This window comes from Lepidochelys kempii, chromosome 5, assembly GCF_965140265.1.
Source record: "Lepidochelys kempii isolate rLepKem1 chromosome 5, rLepKem1.hap2, whole genome shotgun sequence".
Taxonomy (NCBI): domain Eukaryota; kingdom Metazoa; phylum Chordata; order Testudines; family Cheloniidae; genus Lepidochelys; species Lepidochelys kempii.
Window position 1 is genome coordinate 129,832,594 of NC_133260.1, and position 17,597 is coordinate 129,850,190.

The 17,597-nt window shown below is 48.7% G+C and overlaps 1 long non-coding RNA gene across 1 annotated transcript; it reads right to left on the reverse strand.

The window, feature by feature from the left end:
* Nucleotides 1-10,054: 10,054 nt before the first annotated feature.
* Nucleotides 10,055-11,722, reverse strand: LOC140912151 (uncharacterized). The gene is made up of 2 exons (XR_012159232.1): nt 11,617-11,722; nt 10,055-10,632 (listed from the first exon to the last, which is right to left on the reverse strand). It is a non-coding gene; the product is annotated as an uncharacterized lncRNA (long non-coding RNA).
* Nucleotides 11,723-17,597: the final 5,875 nt, after the last annotated feature.

Genomic DNA, 17,597 nt, shown 5'->3' on the forward strand with positions numbered 1-17,597 from the left:
GACAGGGCACAAAGGTGGGTAGCTGGCTGAGTTCCTGTTTGAAATGATTATTTTAATGCTGCTGGGATTGTGTGGTGTTAATGATATGCTAAGTAGGGCCTTTAGAACCTTGGGTAGGAGTCTTTGTGTTATTATTGAAATCTAATTAAATAATGAATTGCTGTTAGGGTGTCTTCCTCCCAATTGGATCTGATACAGCGAGTGGGACCTTGGGCATGCTCCGTGTTCTGACCTTACAAAGCTCCCTGGTGTCCAACGGGCACCACCTAACGAAGCGAGGGAAGAGCATCTTTGCGAGCAGGCTGGCTAACCTACTGAGGAGGGCTTTAAACTAGGTTCATCAGGGGAAGGTGACCAAAGCCCTGAGGTAAGAGAGGAAGTGGGATACCAGGAGGAAGCACGAGCAGGAGCGTGTGAGATGGGAGGGCTCCTGCCTCATACCGAGAAAGAGGGGGGATCAGCGGGTTATCTCAAGTGCCTATACACAAATGTACAAAGCCTGGGAAACAAGCAGGGAGAACTGGAAGTCCTGGCACAGTCAAGGAATTATGATGTGATTGGAATAACAGAGACTTGGTGGGATAACTCACATGACTGGAGTACTGTCATGGATGGGTATAAGCTGTTCAGGAAGGACAGGCAAGGCAGAAAAGGTGGGGGAGTTGCACTGTATGTAAGGGAGCAGTATGACTGCTCAGAGCTCTGGTATGAAACTGCAGAAAAACCTGAGAGTTTCTGGATTAAGTTTAGAAGTGTGAGTACCAAGGGTGATGTTGTGGTGGGAGTCTGCTATAGACCACCGGACCAGGGGGATGAGGTGGACGAGGCTTTCTTCTGGCAACTCGCAGAAGTTACTAGATCGCAGGCCCTGGTTTTCATAGGAGACTTCAATCACCCTGATATCTGCTGGAAGAGCAATACAGCGGTGCACAGACAATCCAGGAAGTTTTTGGAAAATGCAGGGGACAATTTCCTGGTGCAAGTGCTGGAGGAACCAACTAGGGGCAGAGCTCTTCTTGACCTGCTGCTCACAAGCCAGGAAGAATTAGTAGGGGAAGCAAAAGTGGATGGGAACCTGGGAAGCAGTGACCATGAAATGGTCGAATTCAGGATCCTGACACAAGGAGAAAAGGAAAGCAGCAGAATATGGACCCTAGACTTCAGAAAAGCAGACTTTGACTCCCTCAGGGAACTGATGGGCAAGATCCCCTGGGAGAATAACATGAGGGGAAAAGGAGTCCAGGAGAGCTGGCTGTATTTTAAAGAATCCTTATTGAGGTTACAGGGACAAACCATCCCGATGTGTAGAAAGAATAGTAAATATGGCAGACAACCAGCTTGGCTTAACAGTGAAATCCTTGCTGCTCTTAAATACAAAAAAGAAGCTTACAAGAAGTGGAAGATTGGACAAATGACCAGGGATGAGTATAAAAATATTGCTCGGGCATGCAGGAGTGAAATCAGGAAGGCCAAATCACACCCGGAGTTGCAGCTAGCAAGAGATGTTAAGAGTAACAAGAAGGGTTTCTTCAGGTATGTTAGCAACAAGAAGAAAGCCAAGAAAAGTGTGGGCCCCTTATTGAACGAGGGAGGCAACCTCGTGACAGAGGATTTGGAAAAAGCTAATGTACTCAATGCTTTTTTTACCTCTGTCTTCACGAACAAGGTCAGCTCCCAGACTACTGCACTGGGCAGCACAGCATGGGGAGGAGGTGACCAGCCCTCTGTGGAGAAAGAAGTGCTTCGGGACTATTTAGAAAAGCTGGATGTGCACAAGTCCATGGGGCCGGGTGAGTTGCATCTGAGAGTGCTAAAGCAGTTGGCGGATGTGATTGCAGAGCCATTGGCCATTATCTTTGAAAACTCATGGCGATCCGGGGAAGTCCCGGATGACTGGAAAACGGCTAATGTAGTGCCCATCTTTAAAAAACGGAAGAAGGAGGATCCTGGGAACTACAGGCCAGTCAGCCTCACCTCAGTCCCTGGAAAAATCATGGAGCAAGTCCTCAAGGAATCCATTCTGAAGCACTTAGAGGAGAGGAAAGTGATCAGGAAGAGTCAGCATGGATTCACCAAGGGAAGGTCATGCCTGACTAATCTAATCGCCTTCTATGATGAGATTACTGGTTCTGCGGATGAAGGGAAAGCAGTGGATGTATTGTATCTTGACTTTAGCAAAGCTTTTGACACTGTATCCCACAGTAATTTTGTCAGCAAGTTAAAGAAGTATGGGCTGGATGAATGGACTATAAGGTGGATAGAAAGCTGGCTAGATTGTCGGGCTCAATGGGTAGTGATCAATGGCTCCATGTCTAGTTGGCAGCCAGTATCAAGCAGAGTGCCCCATTGGTCAGTCCTGGGGCCGGTTTTGTTCAATATCTTCATAAATGATCTGGAGGATGGTGTGGATTGTACCCTCAGCAAGTTTGCAGATGACACCAAACTGGGAGGAGTGGTAGATACGCTGGAGGGTAGGGATAGGATACACAGGGCCCTAGACAAATTGGAGGCTTGGGCCCAAAGAAATCTGATGAGGTTCAATAAGGATAAGTGCAGGGTCCTGCACTTAGGACGGAAGAATCCAATGCACCGCTACAGACTAGGGACCGAATGGCTAGGCAGCAGTTCTGCAGAAAAGGACCTAAGGGTGACAGTGGACGAGAAGCTGGATATGAGTCAATAGTGTGCCCTTGTTGCCAAGAAGGCCAATGGCATTTTGGGATGTATAAATAGGGGCATTGCCAGCAGATCGAGGGACGTGATCGTTCCCCTCTATTCGACATTGGTGAGGCCTCATCTAGAGTACTGTGTCCAGTTTTGGGCCCCACACTACAAGAAGGATGTGGAAAAATAGGAGAGAGTCTGGCGGAGGGCAACAAAAATGATTAGGGGACTGGAACACATCAGTTATGAGGAGAGGCTGAGGGAACTGGGGATGTTTAGTCTTCAGAAGAGAAGAATGAGGGGGGATTTGATAGCTGCTTTCATCTACCTGAAAGGGGGTTCCAAAGAGGACGGCTCCAGACTGTTCTCACTTGTAGCAGATGACAGAACAAGGAGTAATGGTCTCAAGTTGCAGTGGGGGAGATTTAGGTTGGATATTAGGAAAAACTTTTTCACTAGGAGGGTGGTGAAACACTGGAATGCGTTACCTAGGGACGTGGTGGAATCTCCTTCCCTAGAAGTTTTTAAGGTCAGGCTTGACAAAGCCCTGGCTGGGATGATTTAGTCGGGGATCGGTCCTGCTTTGAGCAGGGGGTTGGACTAGATGACCTCCTGAGGTCCCTTCCAACTCTGATATTCTATGATTCTATGATTCCAGTCCCCTAATTATTTTTGTTGCCCTCTGCCAGACTCTCTCCTATTTCACTGTTAAGCCAAGCTGGTTGCCTGCCATATTTACTATTTTTTCTACACATCGGGATGGTTTGTCCCTGTAACCTCAATAAGGATTCTTTAAAATACAGCCAGCTCTCCTGGACTCCTTTTCCCCTCATGTTATTCTCCCAGGGGATCTTGCCCATCAGTTCCCTGAGGGAGTCAAAGTCTGCTTTTCTGAAGTCCAGGGTCTGTATTCTGCTGCTCTCCTTTCTTCCATGTGTTAGGATCCTGAACTCGACCATTTCATGGTCACTGCCTCCCAGGTTCCCATCCACTTTTGCTTCCCCTACTAATTCTTCCCAGTTTGTGAGCAGCAGGTCAAGAAGGACTCTGCCCCTAGTTGGTTTCTCCAGCACTTGCACCAGGAAATTGTCCCCTGCATTTTCCAAAAACTTCCTGGATTGCCTGTGCACTGCTGTATTGCTCTCCCAGCAGATATCAGGGTGATTAAAGTCTCCCATGAGAACCAGGGCCTGCAATCTAGTAACTTCTGCGAGTTGCCAGAAGAAAGCCTCGTCCACCTCATCCCCCGGTCCGGTGGTCTATAGCAGACTCCCACCACGACATCACCCTTGTTGCTCACACTTCTAAACTTAATCCAGAGACTCTCAGGTTTTTCTGCAGTTTCATACCAGAGCTCTGAGCAGTCATACTGCTCCCTTACATACGGTGCAACTCCCCCACCTTTTCTGCCTTGCCTGTCTTTTCTGAACAGCTTATATCCATCCATGACAGTACTCCAGTCATGTGAGTTATCCCACCAAGTCTCTGTTATTCTAATCACATCATAATTCCTTGACTGTGCCAGAACTTCCAGTTCTCCCTGCTTGTTTCCCAGGCTTCGTTCCTTTGTATATAGGCACTTGAGGTAACCCGCTGATCACCCCTCTTTCTCAGTATGAGGCAGGAGCCCTCCCCTCTCACGCGCTCCTGCTTGTGCCTCCTCCCAGTATCGCACTTCCCCACTTACCTCAGAGCTTTGGTTTCCTTCCCCCGGTGAACCTAGTTTAAAGCCCTCCTCAATAGGTTAGCCAGCCTGCTTGTGAAGATGCTCTTCCCTCTCTTCGTTAGGTGGAACCCGTCTCTGCCTAGCTCTCTTTCTTGGAACACCATCCCATGGTCAAAGAATCCAAAGCCTTCTCTCCGACACCACCTGTGTAGGCATTCGTTGACTTCCACGATTCGATGGTCTCTACCCAGGCCTTTTCCTTCCACGGGGAGGAAGGACAAGAACACCACTTGAATCTCAAACTCCTTTATCCTTCTTCCCAGAGCCAGGTAGTCCTCAGTGATCCGCTCAAGGTCATTCTTGGCAGTATCATTGGTGCCCACGTGGAGAAGCAGGAAGGGGTAGCAATCTGAGGGTTTGATGAGTCTCGGCAGTCTCTCCGTCACGTCGCGAATCTTAGCTCCTGGCAAGCAGCAGACTTCTCGGTTTTCCCGGTCGGGGCGGCAGATAGATGACTCAGTCCCCCTGAGGAGAGAGTCCCCGACACCACCACCCACCTCCTTCTCTTGGGAGCGGTGGTCGTGGAACCCCCAACCCTAGGACAGTGCATCTCATGTCTTCCAATCGGCGGAGTCTCTTTCTGCTCCCTTCCCTCAGACGTATCATCTGGTCCACTCTCCGCATTAGTACGTGTGGAGAGAACATGAAAACGGTTACTTACCTGTATCTGCCCTGCTGGTACATGGACGTTCCCCTTTTTTCTTCTGGAGGTCACATGATGCCAAATTTCTTCACCATCCTTCTGTCCCCGATGTGCAGCCTGCTCCGAATCTTCAGAACCTTGTGCCTATAGAAGCCTATCCTGACATCCATCCAGGAAACCTTCAGTTTCTCTTATGCAACGCAGGGTCGATACCTGTTGCTCCAGACCTTGAGCCTTCTCTTCCAGTATGGAGACCAGCTTGCACTTTGTACAGACAAAGTCGCATCTGTCCTGTGGAAGAAAGACAAACATAGCACATCCAGTGCAGGTCACAACAGCTGAACACCCCCCATCCATATTACCTTCCTTCTACGAGCTTCCTTAGGAGTTGTAGTAATTACTCAGAGAATCCGGCAAGATGTAGGCCTCAGTGGGTTCTCCCCAGGCGAACTCCCAGGCCAACTCCTTTTGTTAGCTGCTTTGCTGTTCGCTGCTCAGCTGGTTCGCAACTGACTGGTTCGCAACACATGACTTACGAGGAGAGGCTGAGGGAACTGGGATTGTCTAGTCTGCAGAAGAGAAGAATGAGGGGAGATTTGATAGTTGCTTTCAACTACCTGAAAGGGGGTTCCAAAGAGGATGGATCTAGACTGTTCTCAGTAGTAGCGGATGACAGGACAAGGAGTAATGGTCTCAAGTTGCAGTGGGGGAGATTTAGGTTGGATATTAGGAAAAACTTTTTCACGACGAGGGTGGTGAAACACTGGAATGCGTTACCTAGGGAGGTGGTGGAACCTCCTTCCCTAGAAGTTTTTAAGGTCAGGCTTGACAAAGCCCTGGCTGGGATGATTTAACTGGGGATTGGTCCTGTTTTGAGCAGGGGGTTGGACAAGGTGACCTCCTGAGGTCCCTTCCAACTCTGATATTCTATGATTCAACTGAGCCCCCTTTAAGATCTGTGGGCTTTAGGGTGACCAGATGACAAGAACAAAATATCGGGACACATGCAGGGGCGGCCACAGGCTCACTCCCCCACCCCCACATACCAGGGCCGGCTCTAGGTTTTTTGCTGCCCCCAGCACAAAAAAAAAAAAAAGCTGGAGTGCCACCAAAGCAAAATATCAGGACAAATGGCATCCCGTACATCGGTCGGGACGTGGGACAAACAACTAAATATTGGGACAGTCCCGATTTTATTGGGCCATCTGGTGACCCTAGTGGGCTTATACATCCCTGGTACCTGTGTGGTATCCCAGGAGTGCTGCATGCCACTAGAGGGCAGCCGCTTCCCATTCCCATGGGAGCCTCTATCTCTCAAGGGGAAGGCTTGAGGGGAACCTGGATGCTCTGTGAGGCAGCCAGGACTGGCTTCTCTGTGCATGGGCAACTTACCTTTTGAGAACTTAGAGGAGTGAGTGTCCACAGGACCAGGGGCAACAGCGATGTGTCCCTGCCCTGGCATCTGCGGAACTGCCCTGTGCACCGAGCAGCAGCAGATGAGCATGGAGACCCCCACAGTACCCATGCTAATCCCCTCCAAGGGCTGGACCTTGTCACGGCCTACATACGGGCGGCTGTCCCCCACTCACTGCTGGCCATTGGTTCCGCATGCAGGCGAGCCTTCCCCGATTGCCAGGGAGCTCCAAATGGGCTGGAGGTGGAGTTGGTCAGCTCACCTACTTGGTGTGATTGGCTGGACTCTGCTCCACCCATGGACCCCTGTGAATCATCTCCTCCCACTGCTGTTCCCTACCCCCACCCTGATTTGCCTGGGTTGGCCCAGCTGGAAGCGGTGAGGACGTTGCTGGCACTGCCTCCAGTGGCTAAAACCTGCCTTTGAGGGACTGGCAGCATATGCGTGTGGATGGGCTCGTACATACTGTCCTCTCTTTTCAGGGGCACAGGACCTTGGCAGGGGATGCCTCTTTTCTTGCTTTCTTATTCTCCACTCTCTGTCCTAAATCCACTATAAAGTACACTATCTCCCAGCCCTAATGCTGACCCTTTCCTCCCCTCTCCTGTTACTGTCAGAGCCATGGGCCAACAATTGAATCCCCAGGAAGGGAGCTGTAAACAATCACCTCTCCCTGCATTTACGGACCCACGCCTTTTCCCTCATTTTCCCCTTTCCATTCTTTTCTCATGTTTTCCCTCTTGCCCCTATTCCCATGTAACCCCTTCAGCCTCTTTCCTGCCTTCACAGTCCCTGGCACCCCCAGCTTCTCTCCTGCTCCCCACATTACTCCTGTCTGCTCAGAGTTTCCTCTTCACTCCCTTCGCCGCAGAGTGGCAGCCATCTTCCTTAGGGAGGGCCTGGCTTTAGTCTGACTGGAAACAGCAGGGGGTAATGACTGTAGGGAATGGTGGGCAGCTTGACTTTAGCCCCATTCAAAGCAATGGGAGTTGGTGGCCATTCTGAAAAAGGGAAAATTTGTGAGCGGGAAGGTGGGAACCATGAGATCATGTATAGACTTGGACATCAGATATTGTGACCGGCAGTAAAACTGTGAGAATTGGTGGCACTGCAACCCCTACTGATCTACTACTCCAACCCAAAAACAAGGAAGAAAAGGGAGGAATAACACAACTCCCCAACAACAACAGAGGCAGAAGGGCAGCCAGATAAAAGACCCCTTGAGGGAGAGCTAGAGGCTGTGACTATGGGAGGAGTCTCCTGACATGAATGCCTAGCTCTTATACAGTGCTCTTCTTCAGCAGATCTCAAAGCGCTTCACAGTCTTTAATGTATTTATCCTCCCAACACCTCTGTGAGGTAAGGCAGGATGGTTATCCCCATTGTACAGATGGGGCACTGAGGCACACATGGGCTAAGGGACATGCCCAATGTCACATAGGAAGGGGTCTAGGAAGAGGGAAGGAGAAAGCAACTGAAAGGATTTCCCCCAGGGAGAAGGTGTGAGAAGGAGAGGGAGAGCACTGCCTGAAGCAGAGTGACGAGATAAGTGGTGGAGATACCCTGCAAGGGGGAGAACCATACTAGAGGCCTATTCTAAGAGGGGGTGAGGTGGAACCCCCCTGCCTGAAGGTAGAGCAGAGAAGTGGGTGATGGAAGGGGAAAGAGACCCAAGGAAGGAGAGGGAATTAGACTGTAATGGGGAACAGAGACTTGGATGAGCCCAGTCAGAGAGATCCCAGGAGGGAAGAGGAGAAAACTCAAGTGAAGCTGAGGGAAGGGGTTTAGATGGGACAGAGAGAAGAGACACAGAAGGGCAGGAAATTGTCAGAGGGAAAACAAACCCAGCTGTAGCCTGAGGTTCAGAAGGAATGAGAAGTGTGGAGGGGAAGATGGCAAGGAACAGAAGAAGAAAATCAGTGGACACACTGTAAGTTGTGATGGCTATAGGTCTGTATGGCCCCAGTGTAAGAGCAGGATTTTATAATTGTACTACGAGAATTAATGTATGATTTGATTTTGTCCTGCCAGCCACCCTTTTTGAATAGCAGAAAGGAATGACCCTCTGGGACATTGGTAGAAATGCATCTGACAGACTGCCAGTGTCTGTACTGATGTTAAGGCAAGGACAGACCAGAACAATCCTTATGACTGATTATGGTCACACTTTTGTTTTAGGATAAGTTATAATGTCTATTATGGTTTCCTATATGTATTACAAATTAGGCACTCTAGTTAAATATACATTTCTTTGTTTTAAGGTTTAGTAAGTAAGGTCATGTCTACACTACGAAAGTACTCTGATTTTACAGAAGTCGATTTTTGGGAACAGATTGTATAAAGTCGAGTGCATGCGTCCACACTAAGCACAGTAATTCGGCGGTGAGCATCCACAGTACCGTGGCAAGCATCGACATTCCGAGCAGTGCACTGTTCCCGCAGTCCCAGCTGCCCACTGGAATGCTCGGCTGAGCTCCCAATGCCTGATGGAGCCAAAAATTTGTCACGGGTGGTTATGTGTAAGGGCACTTTCATGGAACTTTGTGACTTGCTTTCCCCTGCCCTGAAGTGCAAGAATACCAAGATGAGAGCAGCCCTCATAGTTCACAAGCGAGTGGCGATAGCCCTGTGGAAGCTTGCAATGCCAGACAGCTACCGGTCAGTTGGTAATCAATTTGGAGTGGGCAAATCTACTGTGGGGGTTGCTGTGATGCAAGTAGCCAATGCAATCGTTGAGCTGCTGCTATCAAAGGTAGTGACTCTGGGAAATGTGCAGGTCATACTAGATGGCTTTGCTGCAATGGGATTCCCTAACTGTGGTGGGGCTATAGACGGAACCCATATCCCCATCTTGGGACTGGACCACCAGGGCAGCCAGTACATAAACCGCAAGGGGTACTTTTCAGTGGTGCGGTAAGCACCGGTAGATAACAAGGGACGTTTCACCAACATCAACGTGGGATGGCCGGGAAAGATTCATGAGGCTTGCGTCTTCAGGAACTCTTGTCTGTTTAAACAGCTGCAGGAAGGGATTTACTTCCCAGACCAGAAAATAACTGTTGGGGATTTTGAAATGCCTATTGTTATCTTTGGGGACCCAGCCTACCCCTTAATGCCCTGGCTTATGAAGCTGTACACAGGCATCCTGGACAGTAGTAAGGAGCTGTTCAACTATAGGCTGAGCAAGTGCAGAATGGTGGTAGAGTGTGCATTTGGACATTTAAAGGGTCGCTGGCGCAGTTTACTGACTCGCTCATATGTCAGCGAAACCAATATTCCCATTGTTATTGCTGCTTGCTGTGTGCTCCACAATCTCTGTGAAAGTAAGGGGGAGACATTTATGACTGGGTGAGAGGTGGATGCAAATCACCTGGCCGCTGAATATGCGCAGCCAGACACTGGGGTGGTTAGAAGAGCACAGCAGGAAGCGCTGCGCATGAGAGAAGCTTTGAAAACCAGTTTCATGACTGGCCAGGGTACTGTGTGACACTTCTGTTTGTTTCTCCTTGATTCAAACCCGTCACCTTGGTTGCCTCTAAATTCCCTGTAAGCCACCTACCCTCCCCCCTTTGATCACAGCTTGCTTGCAAAGGAAATAAAGTCACTATTGTTTAAAAAACATGTATTCTTTATTACTTGATTATAAAAATAGGGAGATAACTCACAAGGTAGCCCAGTTTGGGTGTGGGAGGAGGGTAGGAGGGAAGGAAAAGGCCACTTTAAAACTTGTTGAATGACAGCCTTCTGTTGCTTGGGCTGTCCACTGGGGTGGAGTGGTTGGGTGCCCGGAGCCTCCCCCTCCCCGTGTTCTTGGGCGTCTGGGTGAGGAGGCTATGGAACTTGGGAAGGATGGAGGGTGGTTAAACAGGGGCTGCAGTGGCAGTCTGTGATCCTGCTGCCATTCATGAACCTCCACCAGACGCCAGAACGTGTCCGTTTGATCCCGCAGTAGCCCCAGCGTTGCATCCCGCCTCCTCTGATCTTCCTGCCACCACCTCTCCTCACGTTAATTGGCCGCTTTCCTGTACTCTGCTATTGTGTCCCTTCACACATTCTGCTGAGCTCTGTCAGTGCCGGACGACTGCATGAGCTCAGAGAACATTTAATCACTTGTGCGTTTTTTTCGCTGCCTTATCTGAGATAGCCTTTGGGACGGAGGAGGGAGGCTTGAAACATTTGCAGCTGCTGGAGACAAAAAAGGGAGTGAAGTATTTAAAAAGATACATTTTACAGAACAATGGCTATACTCTTTCACGATGAACAACACTATTCACATTACATAGCACATGTGATTTTGGTACAAGGTTGCATTTTGCATCTTATATTGAGTGCCTGCGGCTTTGGTGTTAGAGATCACACATGCAGTGCCGGGCAACAGAACTTGGCTTGCAGGCGGCCATGGTAAGCCATAGTCTTTCAGCTACTGCAACCTTGGCAACAGCAGCACCCTCCTCTCCCGTACCAAGCAAAGCCCATTGAGTTGGCCATTTAGTGCTGCGGTTTTCCTGTTAACGTGCAGCAGCAGAAACCAAACTAACTTCTCTTCCCCCATCCAATTCTCTGGAATGATTGCTTTACCCCTCACCCCACCACGTGGCTGGTATCAGGGAAGATCCCTGCTAGCCAAACGCAAACGGCTCAGTGCCAATTGCCCCCGCCTCCCACCACGGGGCTAACTGTGGAGAGGATTTCTTTTCAGCCACAGGCAAACAGCCCAGTAGGAACAGCCACCTCTGAATATCTCCTTAATTAAATTCCCCTATTTCAACCAGGTTACCATGAACGATATCACTCTCCTGAGGATAACACAGGGAGATAAACAATGGATATTGCTTGAATGCCAGCAAACACTGAGACCATGCACTGCCAGGCTTTGTCATGCAATGATACCGGATTACTTGCTACTGGCATGGCATGGTAAAGTGTCCTACCATGGAGGATGGAATAAGGCTACTCTCCCCAGAAACCTTCTGCAAAGGCTTTTAGAGTACCTCCAGGAGAGCTTCATGGAGATGTCCCTGGAGGATTTCTGCTCCATCCCCAGGCACGTTAACAGACTTTTCCAGTGGCTGTACTGGCCACGAATGCATCCCAAGTCCTCAGGGCTACTTAATCATTAAAAAACACTTGCTTTTATAACATGTATTATATTTTAAAAGGTACACTCACCAGAGGTCCCTTCTCTGGCTTCATTGGGTTGGGAGGGTATTTCAGTCAGGGTGATAAAAAGATCCTGGCTGTCGGGGAGAACGGTGTGCTGTGTGCTGTCCTCAAGCTCGTCGTTGACCTCCTCCTCATCTTCCCTGTCCGCAAAATCCTCAGGCGTGGCGAAGAATACCCCATCATCAGAGTCCACGGACAGGGGTGGGGTAGTGGTGGTGGACCCCCCCAGAATTGCATGCAGCTCAGCGTAGAAGCGGCATGTCTGGGGCTCTGTCCCAGAGCGTCTGTTTGATTCTTTGGTTTTCTGGTATGCTTGTCTGAGCGCCTTAAGTTTCACGTGGCACTGTGTTGCGTCCCTGCTGTAGCCTCTGTCCCTTATGGCCTCAGAGATGTTTTGGCATTTCGTCTTTTGGAACGTAGTTCTGATGGCACGGATTCCTCTCCCCATACAGCGATCAGATCCAGTACCTCCCATTCGGTCCATGCTGGAGCTCTTTTTCGATTCTGGGACTGCATGGTCACCTGTGCTGATGAGCTCGCCTGGCCAAACAGAAAATGAGATTCAAAAGTTCCTGGGGCTTTTCCTGTACACCTAGCCAGTGCATCCAAATTCAGAGTGCTGTCCAGAGCAGTCACAATGATGCACTGTGGGATAGCTCCCAGAGGCCAATACCTTTGAATTGCGTCCACAGTAACCCTAATTCAAAACGGCGATGTCGATTTCAGTGCTAATCCCCTCATTGGGGATAAGTATAGAAATTGGTTTTAAGAGCCCTTTATGTTGAAAAAAATGGCTTTGTTGTGTGGATTGGTGCAGGGTTAATTCGATTTAACGCTACTAAATCCGACATAAACTCATAGTGTAGACCAGGCCTAAGAGACAGGATCTTGTATTGTGTCCATGTTGAGATTAGAGAAAGGTTTAATTTACAATGTCTTTTGCTCAATATAAACTGATACTCTTTATATTCTCAAAGGTCTCTGTAAAAGACGGTTTGTGTGAATGAGGAATGCATGCATCAGGAAAAGATAAAGTGTGAAGGCCATTTTTATAGCCAGATGGTTAAGGAAGAAGGAGTGAAGAGACTTAACGACACCAAAGAACCATCAACGGGCATCCATAATGAAGGAAGGGCAGACTGACGACCCTGAGGTGAAGGCTGGCACCCCTAAAGACAGGACAATGATTAAATCAGAACCAGGAAAGGATGACCCTCTTGGAATGTTTACATCAAAAGATACCCAATTAAGAAGTAACTGGTCACAAACTGACACAGCAAAATCCATAGACTTCAACAGAGAAAAAAGACTATAAGAACAGGGTGCTTGGTCATGGGACTTTGGGTTTGTCTTGCCACTCTCCAGGAGCATTGGATCACGACTGACAAAGCCCTGCTCCCCTCTGCGACCAATCTGGCTGGCCACTAGATTGATCCAGACTCTGGACTGGTAACTATAAACATCGACTGGCAGGACTGGGTGCATGGGGTGTGTGTGTGTGTGATTGAAAAGTATATGTTAACTGTTGTATTCTCAACAAATGCGGCGTGCTGCCTTCTCCCCTATAAAGATCCCTTGTGCTTCTTATAAGTATAACACCAGCAGGGTGCTCAGGTGCTGGTATCAAACTGGTGTCAGTGCAAAGTCCTGCCCTGAAGAGCGAACCAACAAAACAGTGTAGGAATGAAGGGGGTGGGCAGCCATGGAAACCAGTGCCTTTGCAAGGGGAAGCTGAGCCCAAGGCTGCTTGGCTGTGTTTTTTTCCCAAGAGATTTTTTATTTTAAAGGTGGAAATGAAAATGCTACCTAAAAGCATACCCAGCCTTAGATTATAGCTAGCAGGGAACCTCTGGTGCCAGGATTGTGTAAGGAGGAGGATCTAGGGTGACCAGATGTCCCAATTTTATAGGGACAGTCCTGATATTTGGGGCTTTTTCTTATATAGGAGCCTATTACCCCTCACTCCCTGTCCCGATTTTTCACACTTGCTATCCGGTCACCCTAGGAGGATCTGAGTGACCTGGGTGTGGCTAGGATGTGGGAATGGGGACTCCATAGTCCTGGTGCAGGAAATGACAAGGTGCTTGGGCTTTATGCAGGGTTCAGGTTGCAGGAGGTGAGGTAGAAAGATGGTAGTATTCCTCCCAGCTCGGCCCACCAAATAAACTCCTCTTGTCACAGAAGATTGAAAATATGTTCATGATGTTGCTGCTTGCCTTTCCTGGGCTCCTTGAGTGGGGCTCTCTCTTGCTGGGGCTTGAATATGCACATGGTCTCTGGGGCGCCTTGGTTCTGGATCTGTGGTGGGGGAGGAGATAAGTGATGATAACTCCGAAACAGCTCCCCTGGGGCACAGAAATGAGACCTCACTCAGTAAATTGTGTAGCCCTATGCCTCTCCCTCACTTTCTTACATGGGGGATGAAATAGTTAACAGGGATACTTTAAATTATCCTCACTGGACATCTGAGTTAACCCCTCAGTGAGATGCATGGGGAAAGTTTAGACCTCTCCGAGCGATTGTTCCAGGCTTGCTGCAGACTTCTCTCTGCTTTGGTTACTCAATTCACATTTTTGTGGTTTTCATTTTTTTTTAAAATGAAAACTTGAGATTCTGGAGAACAAGATACTAGCTTCGGAGAAGCGCTGGTATCTCATATGAGTGCATACTAGCTGTTTCTGAGCTGTTTTGTGGAGCTAATTACAGTGACGCTGGCTTTCTGAATATCTTCTTGGGCTGTTCCTGTGTGGAACTGATGGGAAGCTTTGTGTGTTTCTAAGGTCGTGGCTTGTTTTGTGGCATTTTACAGGAGAAAATTTTTGCTAAGAGGCAAGTTATTCAGTTAGACAGATAAACACCGGGGGTGGGGGGGGGCTAACTTTTGGCTTGCAAGTTTAAAAAAAAGTCTTAGGCTAGGATTTCCAAGGAGCCTAAGGGAACTGAGAACTGAATTTAAATGGGATTTGGGTGCCTAACTCCCACGGGCTCCTTGGAAAAAAAACAATCCAGGGAATGCACCATCTTTTCCAAATCGTTTGGCGGGAGGAGACTCAGACCCAGTTTCTTTCAAAGTTTCTGCACAGTTTTCTCCATTCTCTCCTATTTTGGCTGGCAATGGGCCTGCTCTGTACCTTTAGAGATTCTTTCAGAATAACATCCTCCTGGTTTTGTTGGGTACCTGAAAATCTGTAATGGACAGGACTTCGAAGCTGTGCACAAGTGCTCTGGGAAATCGCTCAACATTGCACTTCACTTATTGTAGCTCCTCTGGCAGTAGACATGGTGGGAGTGCTTTTGTAGGGGTTTTGCCACTGTTTTTAGCTAATCCTACTCAAAGTATGTCTAGAAATGGTGGTGAAAAGCCTTGGCTGCTAACACCCATACCATGGCTACCATCAGAGAAGCTGCAACTGATGCTGGTATATTGGTGGAAGATTTCTCAGTCAGTTGTGGACAAGGCCTAAGAGAACAGGACATGCTTCTGATATCTGATTCAGGGAAATGTTGTAACCCTGTCTCGCATAAAGTTGAGAAAGCTTGCTGAAGTATTGACTCAATCTTTAGCATGAGGACAATATATAAGGTTTGATTAGAGCCTTGCAACTCATCTGTAACAGGATGAAGTTGAGGTTCTAATGTGATTGCAATATATCAGCTGTGATACACAAGGTTGGTTGTGCCTGGTATAATGCAGTTACCGCTGATAGTGTTGTCAGGTGTTCGGTTTTTGACTGGAAAGTTCGGTCATAAAGGCCAGAGTAACCGCAATCAGGTTCCCTGCCAAGAGGGCAGGAAGACTCTGAAGGAGCAGGATCCTGGAGGAGCTGCTTTCTGCTCAGCTGCTGAGGGAGAGAAGTGGCTATCTGGCTACCAGACCCAGCTCCAGCATCTCCGTCAGAGAGGTAGGTGCCAGTACTACCTCTGCCTGGGGGGGGGGGATCCTGTCCACCCCACCTCTGCCCCACTGTATTCCTATCCCTGCCCCTTGTTCCAGGGACTGACTCCCCTCCCCCCCCCCCACTGGGCCCCTGCCTCAGCTCCTCGCTCCAGGAGCCAACTCCTTCCTCCACCCTGCTGTGCCCCAATTGGGCAGGCAGGCAGGCTCCACGTCAGCTCCTCCCCACCTGGCTCTGCAGGCGGCAGGTGAGTCCCGGGACAGGGGGGAGTGAGTGACGTGGGGGAGGGGGAGCGAATGATGGAGGGAGATGGGTAGGGGAGTGAATGGGGAGCAGGGCCTGGAGAAGAGGTGGGGGTGGGACCCGGGGTGTCCAGTTTTCAGCAATTAGAAAGTTGGCAACCCTATTACTGCAGCGTACCTCTCAAGTCCCCCTTCCCCCCAGAAGCCCCTGTAACTCCTAGAGATCCCCTAACTAACCTGTGTTAAAGGAAGTCCAGAGGCTCCCTCATTCTGTTGCTTTGGGGTGGGCTTTAAGTGAGGGTCATCACCTTCTAATCCATCAGGGTCTCCAGGAGGCAAGAGCAGCGTGAGCCCCCATAGAAGAGCATAAGAGAGGACATATTCCCTCTCTGGCTGCAGTCATTGTTCCACATAGGGAGAGGTAGGTAGGGCCTCATTATCCCTTTCATGGTATCCAGAGAAACCTCAGCAGCTCTCTAGCAACCCTGCACCAGGGAAATGAAGCCCCTTAATTCCGAGAGTATAGTTGCGATGGCCTATGTTGATGCTATCTGCCTGTGTCTCGGTCTAGCGGTGACTGTCATCAGACAGAAGGTGTTTTCTCCGTCTGCAGTAATGGGGTGGGGGTGCTAAGGTCCCTGGTTCCCAAGAAGAAATGGGGAGCAGCAGTAGACTGAGGGGTGTGAATGTTCCATCTGGATGTTCAACTTGGTCTCCAGGTGAACTTACAGGAGTTGCCTACTGTAGGGCTCTTTCCCCCTCTTTTATGTTCCTTTAATTATTCCATCAGCTGAATGTTGTATTCTATTTTGAAGATCACAGGCTAAATTTCACTCCATTTGCTTCTACATGGATCTCTTACTGCTCTCCGGTAAGAGGGTCATTCTGAGAAAATGGAAAAGGATGACCTGTCTGCTCCATGAGGATTGGCTTTCTTAAATGGCCAACACTTTCTTGATGGAAAAGCTTTCATTTGCAGACAGTAATAATGATAAAATGTGGCCCTTCTGTGACAAGCTAATTGCAGGTACTGAATGAATTTGTCTTTTTATATTTAAGGGCCCTCAGGGATTGGCACATCACTAACCTCTGCGACAACTGGCTCCATGTGTAATGCTGCCTTGCGATTTTGATGTGAGGTTTATAATGTTTATATTTTTATGTATGTACATCTCCCCATCACTTGATTTTAATGTGACATTCGCAAATCACTGATTTCCTCTTGATCTGAAATTAGTTCAGCTGTTCACCTAATATACTTTCTCTGAAAATGCACGAGAACAGAATGGACTTTATATTTCATGTTCCATTTAAAGAACAATTGTGATACCTAATATCTAAGAGCTGGGTTCTGCCACCCTTACTGCACGAGAAGTCTCATTGGTCTTGATTGTGACTTTGGCTATATCCTTGTGGAGCAGTAATTGAGTGCAGTGCTTCTACTACTCCCCAGTAGAGTATATAGGTAGGGAGTGAGCACAGCCTAAAATCTGTCCCCAACATATTAGCATAAACTAACAGCAAATTACGACCCCCGGGCTCCCGGAGGAGCAAGGGAGAAGCAGAGAAGGGAATGTGAGGCCTAAATTCCTAGGGGTTACTGTAATTTACAATATTATTTTTATGTGAGATTAGTGATGCTCGAAAAAAGGTTTAGGCCCTTGGATTCAGCTGAATAAACCTCGGCAAGTTGGAAATTGATTGGAATTTTCCCAAACTTTAAGACCTGGCCCCACCAAACCCTGAAACCCTTGCCTTAGAACCACTATCTCCCCACAGGTCCTGGCTCTCCCTTACTTCCTATGCTGTCTTGACAGGTGACGGCCTGGCAGTCTGCTAACCCTCCAGA